We start from the raw sequence: 16,305 nt of genomic DNA, 5'->3' as shown, positions 1-16,305 counted from the left end.
GCCTTTGTCCTCATACACGAGGGACTCGTCTCCTACAAGTGGAGCAGGCCCGCTCCCTCGACATGCATCATTAGTAGGGTGTTTTACAAGCGACAAGCAGGCTATTTGGCTGTCATTGGGATTGTTTGAAGAGAATAATGTTTATGCTGGCCGTTTTACTCTCCGAGGGGGGCTGGCATCAAGAGAGAAAGGGCAAGCATATAACCATGAGTGCTTGACACACTATTATGGCATTTGTCCAATATTCAGGATAATAGGTGAGGACCGTTTTCCGTTAAAATTGGCAGCTCACTTCACATGTCATCACAAATATCACATAGACCTTTGACCATATTACCTGTCACACACCAGATTGACCATCCACTGCCAGATCATTGCTAATTGCTAAGCTGAAGTATTTACACACATTAAAACATAGGTTCTCCCCTAAATCTTTAAAGACAGAAGATTATCAAATTATTCTGGTTATGAGGAAAGTAAGAAGATAAGTGTTGTGTTTTCAGATTCACTTTTATTTTATGGACTTGTCCAAATTTAATGTACGTACTATATAAATCTCGAGGTTACTTTACATTTTAGTTTAGTTTATATTTCAGCTGTGATTTTTTTATTTTTTATTTAATGTCTTATTTTTTTAACCTTTAGTGCCCTTTTTAAATTATAGTATAATGAATCAAATGATGAATTACTCACCATTATATAGAATATTAAAGGAGGAAACAGTGCATTTTCTAGTTTTATGTTGTATAAATCTTTTCAAACAAAGTTCCCTCTGTATTCAGACAGCGGAGATAGATAGATGATAGATCAGATAGATAGATAGATTAGCAGTAGATAGATAGATAGATAATAGATGAGATCATAGTTTTCATATTATAAACTCCTGAAATGTAGACTTTATTGCAACTGGCTTAAAAGCCCTTTTTTTTCCTTTCTAAACTTAGTTTCCAGGAAAACTTCAATAGTCCGAGGGTTTCTCATGAAAACACAATGACGAAATAACTTGTTAATAAACCCTATGGCCCAACCGTGATATGATTAAGAGGGACAAAACTAAACAAATAACATAAAACCAAACACGTATAAAGAACAGTCTGGCAAAAAGAAAGGGAGCTTGACTGCTAATCACAAAGAAACCATATTTGTTATCTCCACTGAATGAAAAACAGAAACAGTGACCAAGATACCGTTAACAACAGAGAGTGCGATGAGGGGAGATGTGTGTTTTGCGTGTGTGGGTGTGGCATGGTGGACGGAATGGACTGTCAGACACGAACGAGGGACGATAATACGGCCATCCGCCCAGTGTAGGGGGTGTGACTCAGGATGTGTGCGACATTCCAATGAAATGGGCGACCGGAGGCATACAGATCCTCATTATCCCTTTCCCGCAGGGAGCGAAGGCAGCCTTTCAGTCAGACGAAGACAAGAAGAAAACGCACACTCTCTCTCTCTTGCGCTCTCTCTCTTTCTCACTCCATGACATGAATATTTGTTGGGGGGAGGAGCACAGCAGATGAAAACTACATCAAATTACAGTTAACAAACAAACAAATCGTGTGGCGGTGCTGGCTGAGCAGTGTAGCTAACCCTCTGAATCTGGGTTCCGTTTTGAGCTGTATTCACCAGGGGGGAAATGTGCCCAATACGAGATACAGGTCACATCACATTTCCCAGTGGAGCCCTGACCAGTGAGGGAACAGGCCGCACATCACACGGACACGTCCTGTAGTATCGACTTCAGAGTGGCTGATTGCGCCAGCACCCGCCGGCGCTGTTTAGATAGTTTGACTACATCAAGCTCCTCTTCTCCATGCCTCTTACTGGTGCGATTAGAGAGGGGAGAAGATGAAGGGTGCTTGGTGTATTTTTAAAATTGTTGATTTTCCCCTCTAATGATAGCTGGTGCAATTAAGCACTGGCTTTAGGCTCTCTGTGTCCTTGTGTGAAAAATCTCAATAATATATGTGTGAGAGTGAGAGTGTGAGCATTTGTGTATGAATACGAGTGCAGGGTTTGAAGCGTGTGCATGCATGTGTGTTTTCTGGAGATTGAGTGTGGCATGTGTTCGTGTACGCTGGTTTTCAAGGTTGCAAATAGTTGTGTTTATGTCACTCTCAGCATGTCATGTTCGATATGTTCAATTCAATCTTTTGTTTGGGAGGAGGGGTTTGATGGCCAGAAGCAGCAGGTCCAATACCAATAGAGAAAGAGTCTAACACCATGCCCTGCCACTTGGTGCAAAATAAACAAAAGAACATCTCTCCACAACGCTTTCAAGGCATTAGGGTGTTAACATTGTTAGTATAAACATGACCGAGTTCTCCTTTTTCAAAGACCACTGTTTTGTTTCACAGAATATTAGGTATCAATATCGTTTTTTCTTTTCCTGCACCCCCAGGAGTAATTACATGTAATCGTACTGTAATTAGACATAATTACACCTTAATTATCGTGATAGCACAGCGCTCTTTCCACATTAAAATATGTCATTATTTCAATTAGGTGAAAGTGGCCGTGGGACACTTGAAGCATCGATTCGTCATTGTCCATCCCATGAAAAACCCCATTTTTTAGATGAGTCAAGCCCATCGGGACCTCCTGATAAATGGAAGTATACCGAGGTGGATGCTGTGAGGAGCATTGTAACGGAATCTGCCTGTCGCGGTGTCCGGGTCAACTGAAGGTGTTCTTTAAACTTGAACGTCCCACTGTAAATCATCCTCGTCAACACAGCAGTGCCTGTTGTTGTTCTGTCACAACACGCTGACAGAGCAAGTTGTTAAGAAGGTTCAGTACTTGTGTGGCGTGATCCAGAGTAGAATGTAATAGAGTCTTATTTCTTTTAATCTGGCCTCTTTGTTGTGCCTGGTACTGTTGGTGGCAATAAATATTGGGTAAAAGATAGCTAGAGAGAGAGAGACGAAGAGATACAAAGCAAAAGGCTGTGAATGGACCTAGCATTACATGTATTGTTTCGCTCTAACTTCAATAACAAGTCCCATTGCAGACTGTCAGAGACTTTCTTATTGGTTAGTCCATTGCCCAAGCGTGAAATCACAGAGTTGGGAATGTACGCTGACTGGCATATACTGGAACAAGACTGCACAAAAGATCCTTTATGGGCACATTGGTCGGAAATTGAGAATTACAACCGTTTTACGCCTCTGTGCATCGTTTCATGCCCTTGTTTTCTGGTGTAATTTGCAATATGGTGTTGCATCATCCAGCCTCCTTATTACCTACAATGAACCATGGGAGAGCATGTCACAGGTTGATGTGTTTTAAGAGCACTTCTCCTCCATGTCTACACAGGCAGGGATAAAACACAGCATGTCCTCCCTCTGAAAGAGCCGGAAAGACACCGGCATGTCGCCACGAGCTCGCGTATGATTATCATTTCTGATGCGTTTAATAGCCCCTATTTTTAGCTTTGAAGACAATCTTTAGGGAATATTGAATCAAGCATTATTTTTCTTCTGCTCTGGATGCCTTGTGCGACAATCTTTAATTAGCCCCATACCTATAAGCAGCTCTTCCTCTTTCCTTCTCTGCCTTCATGATAGTATTAACTCTGACCTCCTTCCACACCCCCCCCCCCCCCATTGTCTCTCTTCCCCGTGTTGTGTTGTAATCATATTACCCCATGGGCACTCGGTTTTTTTTGCAATGCGTGTTGGGCTGAGCATTTTTCACCCCACATCCTCGCCGCCCATTAGAGCCGAGGCCTGGGAATCTGGTGTTTGAAAAGACCCCTAGTATTCCTCTAGACGACGCTAATGCTCTTCGCCATTCCATAGCCCTTTAGAGCCAGTTTCCTGCTTGTGAGGAGTGTCAAAGTCCTTTGTTAAACCCAACTGCCTCTCATTGCAGTAAAAACGGGCCGGGGACCCTTTAGAATGGCTTCTACAAATCCTAATAAGCCCTCCCTAAGGACTCCTCCCTTCCTCTTTCCTCTCTCTGTAACATCTCTAGGCTGGTCACAGAGGCTGCTTGTAATGCAGAAGAAATTCCTTAAAAGAATAGACGGAGAATACCGCACCCAAGACAGAACCAGTAGGCGGAGAAGATGTTTTATACAGCCAAAGGGGCAATGCCAGGTACTCCCCCACCAACCCAGACGGATGTTATTTCCAACATATGCTAACTCATCACGGGATTTCGAGTGTGTAGAAGATGCTCGGGATAAATTCAGAACGGACAACGTTTAAAAGGACGTTTTGTCGACGCTTTGTTCTTCAACTTGGAGACGAGTTATCATTCAGTCACGGATTTCACAGTAAACGTCAGTCAGGCTTGGGTGTTTTCATTTCAGGCAGAGGAAGATGCTTGTGTATTCATGAAAATGATTTCCTCTTGGAGACCTACTGTAAATGAATGAAAAAAGATTATTTCTTCAAGGCTCTCCAAAGCGATTCGATATCGCTCACATCTGGTCTCATGCTCCCTATACACGTTCAACCAACAGTGAGAAGCAACACTAAATGTGATTAATGGCACAGCACAGAAACAGCTTAACTTTATGTGACTGTTGGGCAAGATGTGTCTGCAAGCTAATGGGCATTTTGGCCCTGGGCTGTTCAGAGAAGCGGACAAACTGAAACACACCTCATCAGTCGACCTAGACAGAGAGAGCAGGGGGTATAGACGGAGATTGAGGGAAGACGAAAGAGAAAGAGCTGTGTTTGTGAAAAATGGATTTATGATATGGGAGGCTGCTTGATGTGGCACTGTTGCGCTGTAACAGCATTGTAAGCCTCTGACGGCTGTTGTAGTTTGCGCTAATGATCACAGACAGAAAACTATGCAGATGGTGGCAGATGATCAGTCTCTCTCTTGACAGAATAGAAACAGGCTGCCATCAGGAAACACCTCCCCTTAGAACAAACCAACACTGAGGTCAGCGGCACGCTCACACTAGCACTGCTGCTTTAAAGCCGGCCTTTTAAAGTTTATGTATTTATTTATTTATTTTCAAGTTAATCTCAATCTAAAACATTTGGGGCATAATGCTAATGAACACAAAAAAACAAAAAAAACATACAATTTTTATTAGTATATATATCACTATATATATATGATTATATATATATATATCTAGATATATATATATGTATAAATATAAACAAACTAGCACTTGCAACAGTCGAAACAAAATTCTAGTTACAAAGCTAATTATGGCCTTTGTGTAACGTAACAGTTGTTATTAATATTACAGCAGTACTGTAACTGTAAAATTAAACACTGTTTTAACAAAGACCATCTTAGAAATTCACGTTGCAGTGATGTACCATGTGATGAGTTGGATGTTAAAACAAAAGCAAAAAAAAAAAAAAAAAAAAAAGAAATGAGGTTGAATTTTCTAAGGGATAATTTTTAATAAAGCACTTACATAAATTATGCTAGTTAAAAAGTTGTGTATTAGTTTAGATGGATAAGTTTAAATTGTTTAAAACAACCTCATCTTTATGCCATATTAAAGGTTTTAGGTGTGTGGCATTGCCATTGTAACAAAAGGAAAATTGGACATAATGTTACAAAACGGAAAAGGTTAATTAATTAATTTTCGTACACAATATCATGCTAACCCTTGATATTTATTACTTAATTTACTCAAGAAGTATTGCTTTCTTTTATTTTTTTTAGCTTTCTTTATTTTACCTTTAAAGTTTGTGCTGAAAAAAAAATATATAAAATAAAAAAACCTACTTATAAAGTGAGATAGTTCCAACTTTGCCAGGACAGTCCTGGTGCTTTTGACTCACAGCCTGTAATGTACGTTTTCTAATTAAGAATTTGCCAACTGACGAGTCAAACCGCGATTTTTGAGCATTGGTGGAGTAGCTCTAGTTGTTTGTCGTCGTTCCTCTGAGCAAAACTGCAGACATGGTTTTATGTTTCCTACCACTGCGCGATAAGCAACGCATCACGTAAAAAGACAGTATAAGTCATTGTAATCAGTAATATTCCCCCACTGGATGCAACAAATGCCTTGTTTTGTAATGGTTTTTACCCTGCTTGTTTGTAATGGGGGGACACAGCAGTGCATCACAGTAATGGTAAGGGGCATAACATTTCCGTCACACGGCTTGAGGCATTCAGAGAGCCAATCACATGATGCCCTGGATATCTGTCCAATCAGCGTAACACTTTCGCTTTTCAGAACCAATGAGCTTTGTAAAAATTTGACGTGTTTCAGGAAGGCGGGGCATAGAGGAGCACAATAATGTACAGTATGTGGAAAATAATGTTTTTTGAACCTTAAACCGCATAAACACATGCATTTCAGCAAATACAACAAAATAACTGTTCTTTTTACCAACGTCATATGACCTCTTTATTCATTTATATTGAGCCTGCACTGTAGTTTGAGCTTGATGTGGTGAGCTCAGGGCCCTTATATTTACCGAACCTGCTGAGTTTTTACTGAGACACTTCAGATTAAGTAGCCCCCCTCCCTGCCTCAGTTCCCAAGCTGGGATGCTGCCTGCTGCTCTTTAAAAACCAGCATTACTAATTGGCAAACATATAAACCGAGCCTTCCACTGCAGGGCTCTTATCCCATGAACCATACAATACGTGTTCGAGCTTTCATCTTGACTTGTGGATAAAATTTATTCACATTAAGCTACACGAGCTATACAAATAATTAGTTATAGGTTCATATTGTAGAGAACTGAAATGATGCAGAGGCAAATTAATGTGAACAGCAGTATTTCCCGTCTCAGATCAACTACCGCGTGGACGAGGAAGAGAAAAAGACCACAAGGTAGCTGCCGGCTATGCATCCCTCTGTTGTGTAATTAATTGTAGCATTAAATTCTCCCATTATGGTTGACAGATGCAGTGTAATGGTCACTGAGGTCAGTCTACAGTGCCATGTTTTGTAGGCAATGAGAGGGGGTTTTGAAAAAGATGGCCTTGGCTTGATATCATAATTAATGTATAAACATGCATTTTGATCCAGTTTCTTTTCAGAAAGGACAAATTGGAGAACATTATGAGGTAGATTTATTGAACAAGCGAATTTGTGTCCGGCCTATCGTGGGCTATGCTTGTCCTGGTTTTATCTGGAGTTCAGGAATATTTCAAGAGATACTCTTTGTTTTCTCCAACAACCCCCAAAGTATCTATATATAATTGATTTACTCACTCACATGCTGTGTTTGAAATGTCACATTGGCGCCACTGGCTTTCTTTCTTCAGGAGAATACAAAGAAAGATTTTTAGATGATTTTAAAAATAACCCATCTGCTTGTGGATCCATATAATGCCAAATGCAGGAAACACTAAGAAATAAAAAAACATAAAATAAAAATAAACACAATAAAGTGAATACGACCAATAAAAAATTCGAATATTTTTAAACTTTTTAAACTATGAAAGCAATGGTTCTAGGCCAGCGGTCCTAAGTGTATGTGGTGTGGACATAAACATCAGCACGTGTTTGATTTTGAGATAAGTAGCATGTAAGTGCATATTGAAACTCTAGTAAAACGCTGAGAAGTTTTCACAACATCCTTACATCATGTTTTTCACATGTGCTGACGTCATACATCAACCTCATTAACGCCGTGTGTGACCTGCTTGGCTGGAAATCATGGTTTAATTATAATAATAATAAACCAATATATAAGAAAAATAGTATTTTTGATAATACTGTTAGATTTAGGGAAGTGCCTATTAACTCTGTCTTCCTATCACGCATGCATCTTTACTAGCATAGTAGTTGTTTAGTAGTACGTAACAATACGCAATTATTACTGCCTTATTCTGTCATGGCCATATTCTAGATCCCTTAACTTACCATACAAGCTATTACATCTAGTAGCACAACTTGCCTACTACCCTATGCAATTAGCCAATATGCAGCAAATTAAGTAGTTACGGGGGAGGGAAAACTATTAGTTAACAGTAATATATGTTTCCCTAATCGTGAAGTGTTACCTATTGCTCTTACACACCTAGATTTCACGCTACGGGGGTCATATGGGTTACCGTCATGCTGCACTTTGGTGTGTTTATTTTTGACATATCACATTTTTCGTTGTAGGTTCCGCAACAAGTGCACTAAATGGGACTCAAAGAGAATGGATTAGTTTTCTATCCAGAATCGTTTGTCTGCATCTGAAGATCCGAAAGTCACATCCTGCGCCAGCATGAGGCAAGGTTAAACATGATTTTTAAGGTTTAAGTCTGTTCCGTCCGCTTGACGGTGGACCAGTTAGTCCGTGAATGCTTCTATGGAACCTCTATGGATGCTGTTGGGAGGGGGTGAAGCCTGTGTATAATCTAGGGATGCAAATTGCTCGCTTTTGCTAATTAGCGCTGTGTTAAGGTGCACTGCCCTGTGGCTTTGTGTGGGGCCGCTGTCTGTGTGTGGGGGTCTGGTTCAGGCTTTTCAAGACAGGTCAGTGCTTGTGGGCGAGCCTAGTAAGGTCATGCTATATTACAGCTCAAGTAACAACCTCCAAGCACAGGCCAAGACGCCCTGAGAGTGGTCAACCACTCCTTGTGAAGTCAAGAACAGAAGCTCCTTGGTGCTTGTCCCCACATGATTATCAATCGCTCAGAAATTTTACAGATTGCAGATTGCAGAGGTTGGCTTGAATAGGCTTCTGATCATCACAGAAGAGAACTGTTTTATTTTTCTGTGCGGCCAGAGCAGGGCTGCTATTCAAATTAACTCTCCTTTTGACGCTGTCTTGGGGGGTTCGCTATGTGGACCTGACTATAGTCTTTTTTTTCCTCTTTCTTCCATTTCTGATTGATACTTGGCAACCGATACACGCCTCCACAGCTGGATGGAGGAGCCATTGCTGTGACTGCACAGCCGAAGAGCATCCCTTTATAGTGGGTCAAGGTCATGTTTAAGCTATCGGTCAGTTAGGTAGGGGAGAAAAGAGGTGGGAGTTGATTAAAACCGTCGTTATGATGTTAAGCAGCTAACCCCTTTTCATTAATCTGAGCAGTGGTTTTGTGGCCAGGTCTGGTGGCAGAGTGATTGATGCAGGCGTACTCTCTCATGTGCAGATGGCTGCTTGTAGATCACCCTGAGTACTATTGATTGCTGTGGAGACTGTCTCCCTCCTTGCCATCCCTAAAAACAACAGCTGTACATCATACACATGTGATGAGGCCGTACAGGAAGGTATAAGACCTCTAGACATTGTTACGCCTAAAATAAGCCAATTACTTGAATTACTTCGGTTGCATTCAGTAACACAGAAAACATAATTTTTTTCATTTTCTTAAGAATATAAGTCCATTAGTTTTCTTCTGCACATTTTGTCGGTATAACTTGCTATCACTGAGCGTTGCAATCAATTCAAATTTTGTATACTTAATTCCATTTTGAATTGAGATCAACACAAATATATTGTAATCATAGATGTAAATCAACTGTTAAGTTTACAATTAGTATTCTCCTAATAATGAATTTTGTTATAGTCAATATCCCGTTATATGAAAATGTAAATATTCAGAAATTGCTAAACCTCAACTTAGAATTTGGCAAAAATGTATAAAATGCATTACTGTTGTAATATACACCGTAATTATTGATATTTATTTAAATAGTGTATTAAAGTAACCTACTTCATCACACGAGGGGCGAATAATTATAATATTGTTGGCTTGTGGGCAGGCAAAAGTTCAAATGCTTCTCAATGCTATTTTACATTTCAACATTTATTCCCTTTGGGGCCAGACACTGTTATCCCAAAAGCACTTAGACACATTTTCTAGGAATTGAACCATCACCTTTCCATGCCCTAAATCTTTTTGTTGTATCTTCATCTAGGTTTACCAAATAATTCGGGTTAATACAACAGGACTAAAATAATTTTTAAAGGTGGCAAGTCAATGGATAACTACAGTGTTTAGTAGCGAACTACAAAAATAAATCAAAAAATTTGCTGAAACTTTCTCTATTGGCTGAACTCGTCAGTACTACTGTCGCCAGTTGATTATTTTGCCTTATGAAACCCTCGGTCATTGTACAGGAAATGTGTGAGGCATACTATTCATGTAGAAATAGTCACTTTCTGCTCTTTGCAGTGTACTGAAGAATAAAAATAAAATAAATATAATTAAACTAGCCGGATAATCTTTGCCAGATATATGGCATCATACAGGCTCTTAGCTGTAACTTAGGTTGCACTTTTATTGTACAGTATTTCACTTACGTATAGCCGCCCCTTTCCACACTGCACGTCGGAACCGGCAAAATTGCCGGAACATTGCCGGGTCGACTTCTGGTGTAAAAGCAAACACGTCCCGGGATTGATTCCAAAGATTTGAACTCGGGTCGGGGACCTATTAACAGTTGCCGGACCGAGGGGGTTCAGTCCCCGGAACGAGCGCTGTGTGAACAAAAGCCAGAACTATATGCCTGTGGTCGTAGTGATGCCGCACGTTATCGGCGCGACTCTTTTACCAGGTGTTTTGAAGGCAGATCAACGTTCGCGACAACAAAAATATGTTCAAACTGTACCGTTAAGCAGAGATCAGTTAGTTCCTTACTTTCCGCACTGAAGTTTTCTGAGATCGTTCGCCAGCTTAAGTGAAAGTTAATCGTCCTAGCGTTTTCGACTCATACATTAAACGTTCACACCCTGATATCACGTGTCTTCACGGGATCTTTACGGGTTCGGTGTGTGTGAACGTACACACATATTTCCGGTATAATCACTGGCAGTGTGAAAGTGCAAAAATCTAGCGACTCTGGGAACAAATGCCGGGACACAATTACCTGTGTATCTTGTCCGGAAATCGCAGTGTGCAAAGGGGCTTATGTGTATTTACAAGTGGTACCTTATCTAGGGTCATATAAGGTAACTACATGGGTTATTTAAAAATTAGGTTTAGGGGTAGGTTCAGGGTTAGTACCTAGTATTAGGTGCATCTCAGTAAATTAAAATGCTCGTGGAAAAGGGTTCATTTATTTCAGTAATTCAACTCAAATTGTGAAACGTGTAATTAAATAAATTCATGCACACAGACTGAAGTCGTTTCTTTGGTTCATTTAATTGTGATGATTTTGGCTCACATTTAACAAAAACCCACCAATGTCACTCTCATTCTCAACAAAATTAGAATATGGTGACATGCCAATCAGCCAATCAACTCAAAACACCTGCAAAGGTTTCCTGAGCCTTCAAAATTGTCTCTCAGTTTGGTTCACTAGGCTACACAATCATGGGGAAGACCCTGATCTGACAGTTTGTCTAGAAGACAATCATTGACAATCCTTTCACAGGGAGGGTAAGCCACAAACTTTCTTTGACAAAAGAAAGGTGGCTGTTCACAGAGTGCTGTATCCAAGCATGTTAACAGAAAGTTGAGTGGAAGAAAAAGATGCACTACTCAAACCGAGAGAACGCAGCAGCGGGGCGCCTTATGAGGATTGTCAAGCAAAATAGATTCAAGAATTTGAGTGGACTTCACAAGGAATGGACTGAAGCTGGGATCAAGGCATCAAGAGCCACCACATACAGATGTGTCAAGGAATTTGGCTACAGTTGTCGTATTTCTCTTGTTAAGCCACTCCTGAACCACAGACAATGTCAGAGGCGTCTTACTTGGGCTAAGGACAAGAAGAACCGGACTGTTGCCCAGTGGTCCAAAGTCCTCTTTTCAGATGAGACAAAGTTTGTATTTCATTTGGAACCAAGGTCCTAGAGTATGGAGGAAGGGTGGAGAAGTTCATAGCCCAAGTTCTTAAAGTCCAGTGTTAAGTTTCCACATTCTCTGACGAATTGGGGTGCAATGTCACCTGCTGGTGTTGGTCCATTGTTGTTTTTTGAAAAACCAAAGTCACTGGCACCCGTTTACCAAGAAATTTTGGAGCACTTCATGCTATTCCTTCTGCTGACCAGCCTTTTTGAAGATGCTGATTTCATTTTCCAGCAGGATTTGGCACCTGCCCCACACTGCCAAAGCACCAAAATTGTTTGGTGGTAAATGAACATGGTGTTTGGTGCGCTTGATCTGGCCAGCAAACTCACCAGACCTGAACCCCATAGAGAATCTATGGGGCAATTGTCCAAGAGGAAAATGAGAAACAAGAGACCAAAAAATACAGATGAGCTGAAGGCCCTGTCCAAAGAAACCTGGGCTTCCATACCACCTCAGCAGTGCCACAAACTGATCACCTCCATGCCGACGCCGAATTGAGGCAGTAAATTTAAAGCAAAAGGAGCCCCGAAAACCAAAGTTTTTGAGTACATGTACAGTAATGTAACATACTTTCCAGAAGGCCAACAATTCAACTAAAAATGTTTCTTTCATTGGTCTTATGAAAGTATTCTAATTTGTTAAGAATTGGTGGGGTTTTTGTTAAATGTGAGGCCAAATCATCACAATTACAAGAAGCAAAGACTTAAACTACTTCAGTCTGTGTGCACTGAATTTATTTAATACACAAGTTGTTCACAATTTGAGTTGAACTTACTGAAATAAATGAACTTTTCCAGGACATTCTAATTTAGTTGAGATGCACCTGTATGTACTGTACATGCATATCAGGACTGTAAAATAAAGTGCTAACCAAGTTACCGACCCCCCGAACCATTGTTATTGGTTTAGAACTCCACTGATAGGCCAGTGAGAGGAAATGAAACTGAATATCATCAAATATCTTCATCATTGTTGCAATCAGGTGGGTAGGGGGAATCATTGTGTGGAGTGAAGTCTCCACACGTCCACTGTCTCCTGGTGCCCATGTCTTCTGCTTCTTTTCCCTTCAACTTTTTCCTCCACTGCTTCCAAATGTGGAGTTTGGTGGTGAGAAAGAGATAAGTGCTTCTCCTAGGAGAATGACCCTCTGAGCCTAAATTGCCTTTCCAGTTCTGGGTCAGAAAGTTCCAGGATGTGCATGTTTAAGTCCTTATCATTAATCCACACACACATAGACAGTCAATTAAATACATCTGAGCCACAGATATCAGGCCAGTGAAGATGCCGTGGCAAAATAAAACTTGGTATTCTCCTGAATTAGAACAAGAACTTTTAATTGTGGTTTTATTATCATTATATTTCCTTACATTAGCTTGACTATAAAATTAGCATGTTAAACTGACAGTCCCTGTTCATATTTGAGCCATTGTGTTTTCTAGCATATACACTAAGACTTCTATAAATGCGAACGGGTCCCTGTGGCTGCAATAGAGATGTCAGGATGTACTGAGGGGTCAGTAGGTTCAAAGGGCTTTTCACTCCAGGTTGGAACCTTGGACCAGACAGATTTTATCCTCTGTCAGGGCTCTGTTTGAGAGGGGGCTCCAGCAGACCACTTTTTGGCTGTAGGACAGCCTCATAGCAGGCACATACTTATGACGTTTCTGCCGTTGTTCTTTTGACATGTTTGTTTCAAACATCTTAACGTCTCTTTCTCGCTCTCTCTTCTCTCTTTTTCTCTCACTCTCAATTTTTGTTACACATGTTTCTTTATTCTGTTGTCACATAGCAAATAATGCTCTTGGCTATAAGAGTGAGGTGCGGACATGAGGGGATATCTTTTTTAACACTCTGTCGAAGAAAGCAAATTAAAAACAAGTCTAACCCATTTGCACGCATAATCACAGCAAATTGCCCATAGCTCATTTGTGTATTGTTTGTCGGGTAAGATCGAGCCGATTCTACTCGTTTGGACAGCTTAGTTAGCAGTTGATAGAGCTGTGAAATATCACACTCTCCATAACCATGGACTTGTTTTCAATTTTGGAAACCACATCCGCAGTTCTGCATTGCATTTGTTTTTTGTTTTTTTTTAACAGACACAGTTTTTATAAGATTACACGCAGTTTGTGAAATCATCATAAAGATTTTTATTAAAAACTGCCAGTAGTTTAGTATTTCTCCCAATTCGTTTCATACAAAAAAATTTTCAAACAACATTTCCTTTAAAACCATATTAGCTGGTAGAAGCTTCCTTGCCCCCACCCCCCACACAACACACATCCTCACCTAGCATGTGCATGTGTGTGTTAACTGCGGGGTTGACATGAGTTTAATTATTGATTAAACATGAGGAAGGCACATAAAAACAGCAAGGTCTTCCCTCAGGACCCACCCAACTCACGGGGGCAGCCCGCATGCTACACTTGCCACATCATTTTCCCAAGAGCCTGTGCCCCGATGAGACCACTGGCTCGATAATGAGTTGTTTGCAGACCTCAAGAACACAGTGATGATGACCTGTGACCTCCAAGCACAATGTCTGGGGAGCATGAGGTAAGGGAGAGAAAACAGAGGGAGAGCAGAGAGGAAAGAGGAGGAGGGAGAGCAGTGTTTTAGCTCAAGTGTTTTCTTGTTGGTGGTGTCTTGGCTCTCGTGTTAAACCCCTGTGGCCTGGAGAGCTGTAAGGATAACATGGTGCTTTGTCTTTGAGCTCGGATCGATTCGCCACTTGATAAAATGCAGTCCAGTTTTTGTTGATAAACTGTAACTCTGTCATTGCTTGTTTGTATGGCGGACCCGTTCAAGCACCTGAACTCAAGGACAGACGCTCGCATGTCGATGCACAACGTGTGCACACACAAACACACTAATGGCCATGATTAATGTTCTGTTTCTCTGAGAAAAATAAACCAGTTTCTCCTGTGTGTCGCACGAAGGTGCTAAAGGGGAGAAACAGTTTATCATCTGTGTCACGCGCATGTTCAGTGTTGATCCCTCTGTGCGAAAGTTGTGTAATTATTTTACACCGAAATTCCCCCAGTCTTTCAGCAGTAAAAAAAGTATGGATTTGTGCCCACCTAATAATCCTTGATCCCCCTCAACAGAATATTTACAAAGTTTCAACATATGTAAGTCAGTGCAAGTCATTATTGATGATATTTTCTTGGCTAACAGCCGGTAAAAATAAACAGATAAAAGCTGAGATGGCGGTAAGTAAACAGCACATGCTCCCTCTTGCTCTGTAAAATTCCTCACAGATGGAGCAAGCGTTTCCGTGAGGATGTCGACGGTGCGCAGACAGGTCTGCGTCATTCATATAATCACAATGACAATCTGACTGAGAAGAGATCTCTATTCGCATCCTAGGATGCCAGTATTCCAGGCTGGCACCACTGTGCCCAGTGAGGGGAAAAGCCCATTTAATTAATCCTGCTGTTTCCATGTCATGTGATTAAATTAAAGAAGCCCCCCACGGGCCCACCCTGCTACAAACACTTCCAATAATAATCTGTTTTGCTTTCCTATTTAAGCCTGTTTCAGCTCTCTGATGAGGAGATAATTACCGCCGCGGTCTTCCGCTCGCGCTTCCCTTACGTCCAATGTTCATTAATAACAAAAAGAGGTTGAGGGGTTAAAAACTCATTTAATTGCCTTTATGTTTATGACATTATGATAAGCCACAGAGGGCAGACGATTCTAATTCTGGCCAGTATTTGGTTCTAACGCCCGGCCCCCTAGAGGGCTACTTATTTCGCTAGCATTACAGATGCACTGCTCAGCTCTCCCTCTCTGTGCAAGGGTGGGTTTCAAAGACAGAATTAATGTTTGTAGCACTTTAGCATCCATGACTAACACGTTCCCCGCTCCGCAGCTCTGAAAATTATCATGAGAGTTGGCCAGAAAATTTAAAGCAAAAGCACATGTAGACGCAAGGTATACGGAATAGACAAAAGTAAAAAAAAATATATAAATAAAATGGAAACACATGTCCTAAGATGTCATAACACAATCAGTTATTATTACAATGTGTCAGTCAGAGAATACTGAATTAACAGCTGAATTAAATATCAGTACAATGACATTTCATAGGTCAGCTATTTTCATTATTTTAGCCATGTTTTTTTTTCAAAAGATGATTTGATCCATTTTAAACATATAATTTCACGAAGAGTAAGATTTCCAAGTGTAACCTGTTATTTAGAAATTAGAAAAAAGCATATACCTTATTTCTATATTTATAGCTCTCTATCTCTAGATTCTCATTTGTAGTCCACTCAAAGCAAGAAATGCACATTTTAATATATATGTCTTGCATAAATTATATTGTGTGTACATGTAGATAATGACTGTTATGTGGAATGTCCGTTTGCTCAATCTGCCATAAAGCAGTGAGCATAATGAAGGAAAGCCATGAGGAGCATGTGGAAGTTGTTAGTTTACCAGCCATCTACAGGCAGAAACCATGCCGAAGGGGGTGATGATGAATGAGTCCATCTCCCCAAGCAAAAGAATGACCTGGATCTCCCTCTCCTCTCCTCCTCTACTCCTCCTCTTTGCTTCCCCGCGCTCCACCGCCAAGTGGGCCAACATTCTTCAACTGCCTCACTTTTAGCCGAAGACAGG

General features: G+C 40.7%; 1 pseudogene; it reads left to right on the top strand.

Moving 5' to 3' along the window:
• The window catches only part of LOC122144270, a 65,324-nt pseudogene extending 50,276 nt beyond the window's left edge, over positions 1-15,048 (top strand).
• Positions 15,049-16,305: the final 1,257 nt, after the last annotated feature.

Source organism: Cyprinus carpio, unplaced genomic scaffold (assembly GCF_018340385.1).
Source record: "Cyprinus carpio isolate SPL01 unplaced genomic scaffold, ASM1834038v1 S000006628, whole genome shotgun sequence".
Classification (NCBI taxonomy): domain Eukaryota; kingdom Metazoa; phylum Chordata; class Actinopteri; order Cypriniformes; family Cyprinidae; genus Cyprinus; species Cyprinus carpio.
The sequence above is the reverse complement of the archived record's forward strand: the minus strand, read 5'-3'. Positions and strand labels throughout refer to the sequence as shown.